Genomic DNA, 14,012 nt, shown 5'->3' on the forward strand with positions numbered 1-14,012 from the left:
GCCCAAAGCTGGGGCAGGACACGGCCCCTTTCGCAGCGGACTTGTTGGACCAGGTGGGGAACACTATGTCCAACCTTCATCTTAAACGGTACGCCACCATTGCCAATCCGGACATGCTGTTCATCTCCCAGGCTCTCCACCATCAAGCCACTGCTGTAAGTTTTCTTCGTGTCTTTTTCTTCCCTCTTTTTTTTTGTTTTAGTATGGATTCTTCTAACTTTGTTTTGTTCCAGGACGCTCTTCTATCCCATCAGAATGCAGACTTGGTGGCCGAGGTGGCCATGAAGATGGAGACGCTCCAGTTGGAGCTGGAGGCAGCCGTGAACCAAAGGGAGGCCGCCAAGGAAGCCCTGGCCAGGGAGACTGCATAGGCTCAGGAGTCCTTGAACAAGGTGGTTGCCCAGGCCGACGCAGACCGCGCGGAGTTTGACTGAGTCAAGGCTGGGCTCAAAAAGGCCATGTCCCGAAAAGAAATCGAGGCTAATGAGAAGGTAGCCCTTCTGGAGGCGGAGCTTCTCAAGGCAAAGGCCGCACAGGAGGTGGCTGGGACTCAGTCGGTTTGGGACCAGGAGAGGGTCCAAAGCTTGGAGGCTCAGGTCGATGAGCTGGACGACTCTCTTCACAAGGAGAAGGCGGCGCATGACAAGGCCCGCCGTGGAAAAGAGCAGGCGGACGCCATGGTGCGCGTCACCTTCGAGAAGGCCATCTACGTGGCCTGGTGCAAAGACAAAAGCATGAACCTCCTGATCTTTCCTGTCCCAGACTCAAAGAGAGCCGAATATGAGGCCAAGGAGAAAGAAGATGCGGAGCTCCTGGATGATGAAGCCTAGACCCGGATCTTCACCTCGCCTTTTTTTCAATATTTTGTAATAACTTTTACAGACGCGTACACGTCCAAGACAATTTGTAGTGCCTTATCTGATTTAAGTTATTTCTGTTACTTTTTTTTTTTATATCATCGTGTATGACTGATCTGAGGGTTTGGTCCCGGTTCCAACGGCCTAGACTAGACTACTCCTAACTTTAGCCTGTCAAAGTGTTTTAATCCTGTTATCCAGGACCCAACGGCTTGGCCCATTAGGGAGTTGGCAGTCATTGCCGAATCTACCCGTCCAATCTTCAACTTCAAAAACCTAATGGCCTAGGCCATCGAGGTTTGAATAGTTTACTGCAAAACCTAGTTCCCTTACTCTACCAGTCGCGGACCAGGGCCTCGTCCTGGGGCATACCGGATGCGTTACACCCCCGGACATCGTTCATCCGGGGTGGGACCAGCCTGAGGCCTGGCCCTCTTTTAATTTATACCCCCGGACATCGTTCATCCCGGGTGGGACCAGCCTGAGGCCTGGTCCTCTTTTTTTTTATACCCCCGGACATCGTTCGTCCAGGGTGGGACCAGCCTGAGGCCTGGTCCTCTTTTAATTTATACCCCCGAACATCGTTCATCCGGGGTGGGACTAGCCTGAGGCCTGGATCAACGGGATTTGTACCCCCCGGACCTTGTCGATCTGGGTCGAGACTAGGCCTGAGCCTTGCGCCTCGCCTGGTATTTGTTCATACCAGGGATACCCCCCACAAGTGAGCGGAGACTGGTCTGGGGTCACTTGATTAGAATTTTCATTGCTTGATAACATTTCTTTATGGAGTTTTGCACACGCCATTTTTATTATTCAAGGGATCGCCCTGAGGTGTACATTGTTTACAACGAAAATACAAAATTGGAACACGTTCTCCTGACTACTAATAGTATTTACAGAGATGTTCCGCGTTCCAGGCTCTTGGGACTTCTGTGCCATCGAGCCGCTTTAAGCAGTATGTCCCAGGACACACTTCGTGTTAGATCTCGTACGGCCCTTCCCAATTCGGGCCCAGAACCCCTACACCAGGGTCTTGGGTAGCAGGGAAGACTCTTCACAGGACTAGGTCGCCGGTTCCGAACCTTCGGCTTTTTACTTTTGAGTTGAAATGCCGAGCGATCTTGCCTTGGTACATCTCTAGCTGCACCTGAGACTCCTCCCGGATCTCTTCGATGAGATCTAGTGATTCCTGGAGTAAAGTGTGGTTCTGGGCGAGATCATATGTGTCTCTTTGGTGAGACGGGATGGTCGTTTCGACGGGGATGACGGCTTCGCACCCATAGACCATGGAGTAAGAAGTGTGCCCGGTGGATGTCCTCTCGGTTTTCCGGTAAGCCCATAACACGCGGGGCAGCTCTTCGGGCCACTTGCTCTTGCAGGCTTGGAGTTTTTTCTTCAACGTCCCTTGCAAGATTTTGTTGACGGCTTCTGCTTGCCCGTTCGCTTGGGGCCTGGCCACCGCGGAGAAGCTCTTGACGATACCATGTCTTTCACAAAAAAATAAATAGAAAAAGCTGACTGAGTGTTGTGTTCATTAATGCCCAAAGACTCCCATGTTTTTCTTGGTTGGACCAACCCAACCGGCGATTTCCGACAAGTCTTTCTTCATTTTTAGAGCAAGAACAAGTCTCTCTTCTTTTTTGGGGGGGAGCAGTCAAAAAGTAAAATAGTAGAATGAAAAGAATATTTTTCTTGGAAGATTTGACCCAAAACGGAGTCAATAGTGTAGCCTATACAGATGCTCTGAATCTAGCGGTGGTCCCCAGCCCACTTGAGCAATTTTCCATTCTCCCATTGATTCCTAAAGTGGATGCTGTCGAACTGCTTCCCATTATCGGATACAATCTTGTAGGGGAGGCCGTACCGGCACACTATATTGTTGATGATGAAGTCCAGGTCCTTCTTCGAAGTGATCGTGTTCATGGGCTCCACCTCGACCCACTTGGTATAGTAGTCTACGGCCACGATGGCATGCTTCACTCATCCTTTCCCGGTCGGGAGCGATCCTACCAGATCGATCCCCCACACCGCGAAAGGTCAGGGGCTAGTCATCAGGGTTATTTCTATTGGCGGGGCTCGCGGGACCTTCACGTACCTTTGGCACTGCTCGCACTTGTGGACATAGTCAATACAGTCTCTCTTCATGGTTGGCCAGAAATATCCTTGGCGCAGGATCTTTTTGGATAGACTGAGTCTGGCTGTGTGGTCTTTGCAGAAGCCTTCGTGCACTTCATGCAGGATGGCGCTTATTTCGTTCCTGGACACGCACCTGAGGTAAGGCATGGACAGCCCCCGGCGATAGAGTTTTCAGTCCAGCATGACATATCTATAGACCTGGTATTGGAGCTTCCTGGTTGCAGCCCTGTCTGCTGGCACCTCGCCGGTTGTCAGATAGCAGGTAAGGGGTCCCATCCAAGACGTGGAATGATCAACGACGTTGACCGCGGAGACTCGAATGCTTGGGATGGGGAGATGGTTAACGGGGACCAATCCAGACAGTTCCGCTTCGGCATCGGTGGTCAGCTTTCCTAGTGTGTCCGCGAACACATTTTGCTCTCTTGGGATTTGGCGGATGGAGTGCTTTTTGAACGCCTGCAGCATCTCTCTCACCTGAGCCACATAAGCCGCCATTCTCTCTCCTCTGGTTTTATATTCCCCCGAGACTTGCCTGACGACCAGCTGGGAATCGTTGTAGATCTCTAGGTTCGCAGTTCCTACCTCCCGGGCCAGGCGTAACCCGGCCAGCATGGCTTCGTGCTCAGCTTCGTTGTTCGATGCCTTGAACTGGAAACGCAGGGCGTTTTGCAACTGGTGTCCCTGGGGTGACACTAAGATGATCCCGGCCTTGGCCCCATTCTCATTCGAGGCCCCGTCCACGAATACCTTCCATACGGGCGCCGCGGGATCGCCCTCCTGAGTGATCCCGGAACACTCCACGATGAAGTTGGCTAGGGCCTGCCCCTTGATGGAGACCCTAGGAATGTAAGCTATATCGAACTGACTTAGCTCCATGGCCCACTTTAAGAGTCTTCCCGACGACTCGGGCTTCTGCAACACTTGCCGCAAGGGGTGGTTGGTCAGAACTTTTATGGCGTGGGCTTGGAAGTAAGGCCGGAGTTTTGGGATGCTATCAGTAGGCAGAAAGTCATTTTTTCGATTAATAGATATCGAGACTCAGCGCCCAATAATCGTTTACTCACGTAGTATATCGGGAGCTGGGTCTTTTCCTCCTCCCGCACCAATGCGGCGCTGACCGCGTGCTCGGTCACTGCTAGATAGAGGTACAGAGGCTCCCCGTCCACCGGTTTTGCCAGGACCGGTGCTCAGGCCAGGTGCTCCTTCAGCTTCTGAAAAGCTTCTTTGCATTCGACTGACCATTCGAAACGTTGGCCTCCTCGAAGGATGTTGAAGAACGGGATGCATTTGTCCGTGGCTTTGGAGATGAAACGGCTTAGGGCGGCTATCCGCCCGGTTAGACTTTGCACATATTTATGCTTCCGTGGAGAGGACATATCAATCAATGCCTTGATCTTATCCGGATTGGCTTCTATTCCCCGAAAGCTCACTATGAAACCCAGGAACTTCCCGGAGGCCATGCCGAAAGTACATTTCTTGGGGTTCAGCTTCATCCCATACTTCTGAACGACTGGGAAAGCTTCGGCCAGGTCGTCCGAATGCTTCTCGGATGTCTTGGATTTGACCAGTATATCGTCAATGTAGACTTCCAAATTTTTCCGTAGCTGGATAGCCAAGACCGCTACACTGTGTACATATAAAGTGCAAGACTTGCTAATCAAGTCATTAATTTAAAAACGTGTCATTAGCTTCAGTGTTCTAGGGTTTAAAGAAATTTTGGCCTAAAAAGATACATTTCATAAGTTATAAACAGTCTACAGTAGGGATCCCCAAAATATCAGAGTTTAAAAGCTGGTTTACAAAATCCAACAGTTAAAAGTAAATATTAGCCATACTAAGGAAAAATACAAGGTTCTGGTCCTCTTGTCCCTGTAATCTCCTTAATCGTGGCGGCTGAGTGGCCTGCCATGTACATTCACCCTGCAGAGCTCTCCAATCAAGGCTGATCAATCTTGCCTTTGCCTTTACCTGCACCACGCAACACCCGTGAGCCAAGGCCCAGCAAGAAAACAACGTACACAACATATATAGCAATCTCAAACAGATATTCTAGCAAGCATGTTCAGTTAACAAATCTATAGCATATAAGCATATTTCAGGGTACAAGTAACTTCAACCACACTTTGATTATTCAACAATCTCATCTATAACCAAATACAGTATTCAATTTACACAAATGCTAGGGCCGACACCTTAGGCCGCACCCTCTGTTTAACCCACTGACTCCGGCCTGCTTAAACCGAGCTCAATGCATAATAAGTTGTCCTTGGATACCAGTGTCCGAGCCTTGCCAATCGCACAAGTTAACCGTGGCTCCCTTAGGCCGTTGGTTACAATTTACATGGCATAATACCATTCTTTCAATCATTTATATTAGGGAGCCCTTAGTCCCGTTCAAATATTCAACCGGGTGTAGTTTTCTTACCTTTAGTCTGTACGGTTATTGAATTACGAGCAACGCCCCTCAAGCACGATCTGTTCCTGAGCCTAAGCCTTTATCACCTAGTCACAACCAAAGTATAGGGTTCCATTAATACTCGAATATAGGTTTCTGGTTACAAAACTAACTCCCGGGACTCTGAATTCCACCAAGCACGGTGGTGAAATCAATCCCGAGCATAGTAGACCACTTCCCCGTGCCTAAAACCCTCAAAAGTTCATGTGTACAACTAAGGGTTGTGGCCCTTGAGGCTTAGCCACGGCCCTAGCCTCAAAACAAAAACCAAGACCATCCTGGGCAAATACACGCGTCGCGGCCCTTGCTTTGGGCGCCGCGGCGCCCTCCCATGGCCGAGCCTCCTTGGCCCTTTTTCATCCTAGGGTCGCAGCGCTCAAGAACAGAGCCGCGGCCCTTCCCTTCGTGCCCAGAAAACCCATCATTTTAGAGCTTAAAACCTCAGCCAAAACCATCCCTAAGCTTTCTACCTCAACACCCACATAACCTCAACTCATGCTACACAATTTCAACAGAAACTCAGCTCACTAAACCATAGAAGATTCACTTCCAATCCATGAAACTCTAAGAACACAAACACCCTATTATAACTAGTCAAAACTCAAACTCAAATCACCAATTCATGAAACAAAGCTTACCTTCTTGGTTGAACTTTTCCCTTAGCCAAAACTCAGCTCATTCCAAGGATTTCCCCAGCACAACTCCACCCTAATCATCAATTGAACAATACCCTCAAAAATCCAGCTGAAGCTTAAGGTTGAATTTTAGAAAAACAGATGGATTAAACCCTTACCTTAGTCTTGATTCAGTCTTGGTTTATTCACTGAGTTAAGCCTCAAGCTTTACTCTTGAATCTCTCTAAACTCCCAGCAATTCTTCAGCTCCAATCCCCAATTCCCTTGAGTGCTTCTAATTTAGTTCCCTCTGTTTTCTTGAGAGTGAGAGTGAGAGTAAACAACTGAGTAAGAATTTTAGGTCTGTTTATGTTTTCCTAGAGGCTTCCTAATGTTTGTCTTATCCACTAAGTTAATTCCCAAAGCTCGGGGTGCCGGAACCGTCCCTGAGGCCAAAACGGTAAAATCCCCCAATATTCCCGTCTAGACATCCTAACCTCAAATATATCTCCATATATTTATTTTCATGACCCGATAGTCCAATTCACTACCAAATACTTAAAATACCCCTAACTTGTCCAAAGTCATATCTTAAGTCTCGTTGTGACCTTTTCCCGCTATCTGACCCTAGGATCGCCTCGAGTCGTGCTCTGCAAGCTTTCCCACATAATAATGTGGTTCTCACATAAATCACACATATATAATTTTATTTCATATTATCACATAATATCATCAATTATCATATATCATTAATCACATACTCACACATGTAAATCAATAATACTCATTCTAATCCCATTTATGCATTCTCGGCACACTAATCAAGGCCCTTAAGCCTTATTAGCGAATTTGGGTCGTTACAACTATCCCCTCCTAATGAGAATTTTGTCTTCAAAATTTACCTGAACAGCTCGGGATACTGATCCCGCATCGCCGTCTCTAACTCCCAGGTCGCTTCCTCGACCTTTCCATTCCGCCACAATACTTTCACTAACGGAATCGTCTTATTCCGTAAGACTTTGTCTTTCCGGTCCAAAATCTGAACTGGTTGCTCCTCATAGGATAAGTCTGTCTGTAGCTCCAAGTCCTCATACCTCAGCACATGCGTTGCATCAGAAACATACTTCCGCAACATAGAGACATGGAACACGTTATGGACTCCTGATAGCGACGGTGGCAAGGCCAGCCTATAAGCTACCTGTCCAATCCTCTCTAGGATCTCAAAAGGTCCAACAAAACGTGGGCTCAGCTTGCCCTTCACTCCAAACCTCCTCACACCCTTCAATGGTGAAACTCATAGAAACACATGGTCCCCAACCTGGAACTCCACGTTCCTACGCTTAGGATCAGCGTAGCTTTTCTATCTTCTCTGCGAGGCAAGCATTCTAGCTCGAATCTTCTCAATGGCCTCATTAATCTTCTTAACCATATCTGGCCCCAAATACTTTCTCTCACCCATCTCATCCTAGTGTATGGGCGATCTGCACTTTCTTCCATATAACATCTCATAAGGAGTCACTCCAATCATGGACTGATAACTGTTGTTATATGGAAACTCGATCAATGGGAGATACTTACTCCATGAACCCTCGAAATCAATCACACATGCCCTGAGCATGTCCTCCAATACATGGATCGTTCTCTCAGACTGTCCATCAGTCTGAGGATGAAAAGTTGTGCTAAACTTCAGCTGAGTCCCCATGGCTCTCTGTAGAGCTCCCAAAACTTGGAGGTAAAGATAGGGTCTCGATCAGATACTATAGACTTTGGAACCCCATGGAGACGAACTATCTCCCTCACATACAGCTCTGCATACTGTTCCACTGTATAAGTCGACCGCACTGGTAGAAAATGAGCTGACTTGGTGTATTTGTCCACTATTACCCACACCGAGTCATGAAGTCCAACTGTCCTGGGTAATCCTCCCACGAAATCCATCGTAATATCCTCCCATTTTCTCTCTGGAATACCCAAAGGCTGAAGCAATCCCACTTGCTGCTGATGCTCAGCCTTAACCTGTTGACATGTCAAACATCTAGACACATACTCAACTACATCCTTCTTCATCCCAGACCACCAATATAATGTCCGTAGATCCTGATACATCTTTGTGGTACCCGGATGAAGTGAGTATGGTGTAGTGTGAGACTCATCCAGTATCTCCCGTCTGATTCCCTCATCTGTCGAAACACATATCCGTCCTAGATACCGAAGCAAACCTGTCTCAGAAACAGAATAATCCTTAGCTGTTCCCGATAAAACTTCCTGCCTAGTTTCCTACAACTGCACATCAACCAACTGACCCTCCTTGACTCGCTCTAACAGGGTCGAATGCAAAGTAATATTGGCTAACTAGCCTACCACCAGTTCTATCCTTTCCCTGACCATCTCATCAGCCAATTCTCTCGAGATCTGGGTGGAACCATACAACTGTCCTGGGCCCCTCCGACTCAATGCATCCGCCACCACGTTGGCTTTTCCAAGATGGTAATGGATATCATAGTCATAATCCTTAACCAACTCCAACCAACGTCTCTGTCTCATGTTCAGATCCTTCTGAGTAAAGAAGTACTTCAAACTCTTGTGGTCAGTGTATATCTCGCACTTCTAGCCATACAGATAATGACGCCACACCTTCAGTGCGAATACCACTACTGCTAACTCCAAATCATGAGTCGGATACCACTGCTCATACTCCTTCAGTTGCTGAGATGCATAGGCTATAACCTTCTCATTCTGCATCAACACGCAGCCTAAACCCATCCTCGATGCATCACAGTAGACCACAAACTTCCCTTCTTCCGAAGGAAGACTCAACACATGCGCAGAAATAAGCCGTCGCTTCAACTCCTGGAAGCTGTTCTCGCACTTCTCTGACCAGACGAACTTCTGATTCTTCCTTGTCAACTCTGTCATCGGTGAAGAAATCTTTGAGAACCCCTCTACGAACCGCCTATAGTAACCAGCCAACCCAAGAAAACTTCGTACCTCCGAGGCATTCCTCGGCCTTGGCCAATCCCTAACTGCTTCTATCTTGGACGGATCCACCTTAATCCCTTCTGCCCCAACTATATGTCCAAGAAAGGTCACCTCTGGTAGCCAGAACTCGCACTTCTTAAACTTAGCGTATAACGGATGCTCCCTCAACCTCTGCAACACCTGTCAGAGATGCTGCTCATGCTCTGCCTCTGAACTGGAGTATACCAAAATGTCACCGATGAAGACAATGACGAACTGATCCAAGAAGTCCTTGAACACCCTGTTCATCAGATCCATGAAAGCTGTTGGGGCATTGAACAAACCAAAAGACATGACCAAGAACTCATAATGCCCGTACCGTGTCCGGAAGGCCGTCTTTGGTATATCTTCATCCTTGATCCTCAGCTGGTGATAACCAGATCGAAGACCAATCTTTGAGAACACCGTGTTACGTTGCAGCTGATCAAACAAGTCATCAATCCTTGGTAGAGGGTACTTATTCTTAATAGTTAACTTGTTCAATTCCCTATAATCAATACACATCCTCAAAGTCCCGTCCTTCTTCTTAACAAACAACACTGGAGCACCCCATGGAGAGTAGCAAGGCCTGATGAATCCCAAATCCAGAAGTTATTGCAGCTGTATCTTTAACTCTTTCAATTCCGCTGGAGCCATTTTGTACGGTGCTCTTGATACTTGTTCTGTCCCCGGTGCTAACTCAATCTCAAATTGAATCTCCCTGTGCGGTGGCAACCCTGGCAGATCCTCAGGGAATACATCCAAGAACTCACATACCAATCTGGTCTCTCCCGGCCCTGCCGGCATAACTCTAGCAGTGTCCACTACACTAGCCAGAAAACCTATGCATCCCCACTGCAACAAGTCTCTGGCTCTCAGTGCTGAAATCATAGGTATGCGTGGTCCAGACACCGCACCCACAAAGACAAAAGGGTCCCTCAGGCTCAAAAGTAACCATCTTCTTCCTGCAATCAATCGTAGCCCCATATCTAGCCAACCAATCCATCCCTAAGATTATATCGAAATCCTCCATATCTAACTCAATCAATTCCACCAAGAGTTCCCTACTATCAACTATCATTGGCAGTGCCCTAATCCATCTCCTAGAGACTACCAGTTCTCCTATAGGTAACAAAGTCCCAAACCCTGCGGTCCGATACTCACTAGGTCTACACAATCTATCAATCACTCTACTAGAAACAAAAGAATGTGTAGCACCAGAATCAATCAATACTATAAAAGGAAAGCCAGCGCTAGAAAGCTGACCTGTCACTACTTAGGGACTAGCCTCAGCCTCCGCCTGAGTTAAGGTGAATACTCGAGCTGGAGTCAAGCTATCCACCTTTCCCGCTTCATATTTCTTCACCGTTGGGCAGTCTTTCCTGAGATGTCCTACTGCCCCCACACACAAAGCATGCATTGGCCCGACACTCGCCCAAATGGCGTCTTCTACACCTTGGGCACTCTGGATAGGTCCGCCATGCCTCACCGCCACCCTGACGGCCACCCTGACCACCCCGACCCCTCCTATCAGGACCAGGAGCGGTCGAAGTGTCAGGAGTCTTCCTCTTGAAGTCACTGGGGCCTCCACTCCTACCTGTCCCTAAATAAGGAGGCACCGCTCTACGGCCCTCACGCCTCACTGCACTCTCCCTCCATATCTTATTCTCCGCTTCCTCAGCGGTAAGAGCCTTCTCAATGGCCTGGGCATAAGTTGTTCCTCCAGGTACCGTTGTGATCCTGACATCCCGGGCTATCATGGCATTAAGCGCCCTGATAAAACGATCTTGCCTAGCAGCATCAGTAGGCACAAGATCTGGTGCAAACTTCGCAAGCCTATCAAACTTCAGGGCATACTCAGTAACAATCATATTGCCCTGCACCAAACTCACAAACTCATTGACCTTTGCTACTCTGACAGCAACATTGTAGTACTTTTGGCTAAACAAATCCCTGAAACCTTCCCAAGTCAAGGTGGTAACATCCCTGGTCTGCGATGTCACTTCTCACCAGATGCGGGCATCCTCCCTCAACATATAGGTGGCACAGGCCACCCTATCATGCCCCTCAATCCTCATAAAATCCAAAATTGTAGTGATCATAGTTAGCCACTGCTCGGCTTTTAACGGATCCGGTCCACCCTCAAAGATTGGGGGTTGCTGCTTCCTGAACCGCTCATATAACAGTTCCCACCTGTTAACAACCTCCCCAGGCTGACAATTGGTACCACTGCAGGTGGTACAATAGGGGCAGCACTCCATGATGGAGCCTGCTGTCGCAAAATACGAATATGCTCATCCTGGCTCTACAATCGAGCCTGCATCTCAGCCATTAACTGCTGCCAGTTCTCAGGGACTGGCGGAGGGTTCTGGCCCTGGTCATCATTCCTGGCCCCAGACCTAGTGCCGGCTAGTCGTGTAGACTTTCTTGGACGCGTAGCTATCCAAGTCAATCTACAAATAACGACTAGGCAGTTAGACCGTAATGACAGGGTAAAAGCTTTTCCAAGATCCACCAGTAAAACACAACCATTAAATAAGCATCCATTCTCATGCACTGGCTACTAATAAGTACGCCTCCAATCTCACCACACAAAGGCTATAAAACAAGCATTCACCCATGCACGGTATACAATTAATCATCCATATACTCATTTACATGCACGGCGATGTTAATAAAAATGCCTCAATATTTTCACACAGCATTCAAGGGCCAGGCCCTATCAGTATCTCATGCTTCCTAGTAATTCAGTAAATAACAACATTCTTAGCTCACTTCAGATACAAAAGCACATAAACACATATACACATTACCGAACCCTGATTTGAGCTTGTCTATAGCAGCGAATGTACATGTCCAGCCTGTCTTCAGGAACCCTTAAACCTAGGACGCTCTGATACCAAGTTGTAACGCCCTGGATAGCCAAGACCGCTACACTGTGTACATATAAAGTGCAAGACTTGCTAATCAAGTCATTAATTTAAAAACGTGTCATTAGCTTCAGTGTTCTAGGGTTGAAAGAAATTTTGGCCTCAAAAGATACATTTCATAAGTTATAAACATTCTACAGTAGGGATCCCCAAAAGATCAGAGTTTAAAAGCTGGTTTACAAAATCCAACAGTTAAAAGTAAATATTAGCCATACTAAGGCAAAATACAAGGTCCTGGTCCTCTTGTCCCTGTAATCTCCTCAACCGTGGCGACTGAGCGGCCTGCCATGTACATTCACCCTGTAGAGCTCTCCAATCAAGGCTGATCGATCTTGCCTTTGCCTTTACCTACACCACGCAGCACCCGTGAGCCAAGGCCCAACAAGAAAACAACGACACAACATATATAGCAATCTCAAATAGATATTCTAGCAAGCATGTTCAGTTAACAAATCTATAGCATATAAGCATATTTCAGGGTACAAGTAACTTCAACCACACTTTGATTATTCAACAATCTCATCTATAGCCAAATATAGTATTCAATTTACACAAATGCTAGGGCTGACACCTTAGGCCGCACCCTCTGTTTAACCCACTGACTCCGGCCCGCTTAAACCGAGCTCAATGCATAATAAGCTGTCCTCGGATACCAGTGTCCGAGTCGTGGCAATCTCACAAGTTAACCGTGGCTCGCTTAGGCCGTTGGTTACAATTTACATGGCATAATACCATTCTTTCAATCATTTATATTAGGGAGCCCTTAGTCCCGTTCAAATATTCAACCGGGTGTAGTTTTCTTACCTTTAGTCTGTACGGTTATTGAATTACGAGCAACGCCCCTCAAGCACGATCCATTCCTGAGCCTAAGCCTTTATCACCTAGTCACAACCAAACTATAGGGTTCCATTAATACTCGAATATAGGTTTCTGGTTACAAAACTAACTTCCGGGAATCCGAATTCCACCAAGCATGGTGGTGAAATCAATAACGAGCATACTAGACCACTTCCCCGTGCCTAAAACCCTCAAAAGTTCATGTGCAACCAAGGGCTGCGGCCCTTGAGGCTTAGCCGCGGCCCTAGCCTCAAAACAGAACCAAGACCATCCTGGGCAAAGACACGCGCCGCAGCCCTTTCTTTGGGCGCCGCGGCGCCCTCCCATGGCCGAGCCTCCTTGGCCCTTTTTCATCCTAGGGCCGCAACGCTCAAGAACAGAGCCACGACCCTTCCCTTCGTGCCCAGAAAGCCCATCATTTTAGAGCTTAAAACCTCATCCAAAACCATCCCTAAGCTTTCTACCTCAACACCCAACATAACCTCAACTCATGCTACACAATTTCAATAGAAACTCAGCTCACTAAACCATAGAAGATTCACTTCCAATCCATGAAACTCTAAGAACACAAACACCCTATTATAACTAGTCAAAACTCAAACTCAAATCACCAATTCATGAAACAAAGCTTACCTTCTTGGTTGAACTCTTCCCTTAGCCAAAACTCAGCTGATTCCAAGGATTTCCCCAGCACAACTCCACCCTAATCATCAATTGAACAATACCCTCAAAAATCCAGCTGAAGCTTAAGGTTGAATTTCAGAAAAATAGATGGATTAAACCCTTACCTTAGTCTTGATTCAGTCTTGGTTTATTCACTGAGCTAAGCCTCAAGATTTACTCTTGAATCTCTCTAAACGCCCAGCAATTCTTCAGCTCCAATCCCCAATTCCCTTGAGTGTTTCTAATTTAGTTCCCTTTGTTTTCTTGAGAGTGAGAGTGAGAGTAACCAACTGAGTAAGAATTTTAGGTCTGTTTATGTTTTCCTAGAGGCTTCCTAATGTTTGTCTTATCCACTAAGTTAATTCCCAAAGCTCGAGGTGCCGGAACCGTCCCCGAGGCCAAAACGGTAAAATCCCCCAATATTCCTGCCTAGACATCCTAACCTCAAATATATCTCCATATATTTATTTTCATGACCCGATAGTCCAATTTACTACCTAATACTTAAAATACCCCTGACTTG

This window comes from Humulus lupulus, chromosome 8 (assembly GCF_963169125.1).
Source record: "Humulus lupulus chromosome 8, drHumLupu1.1, whole genome shotgun sequence".
Lineage (NCBI taxonomy): Eukaryota > Viridiplantae > Streptophyta > Magnoliopsida > Rosales > Cannabaceae > Humulus > Humulus lupulus.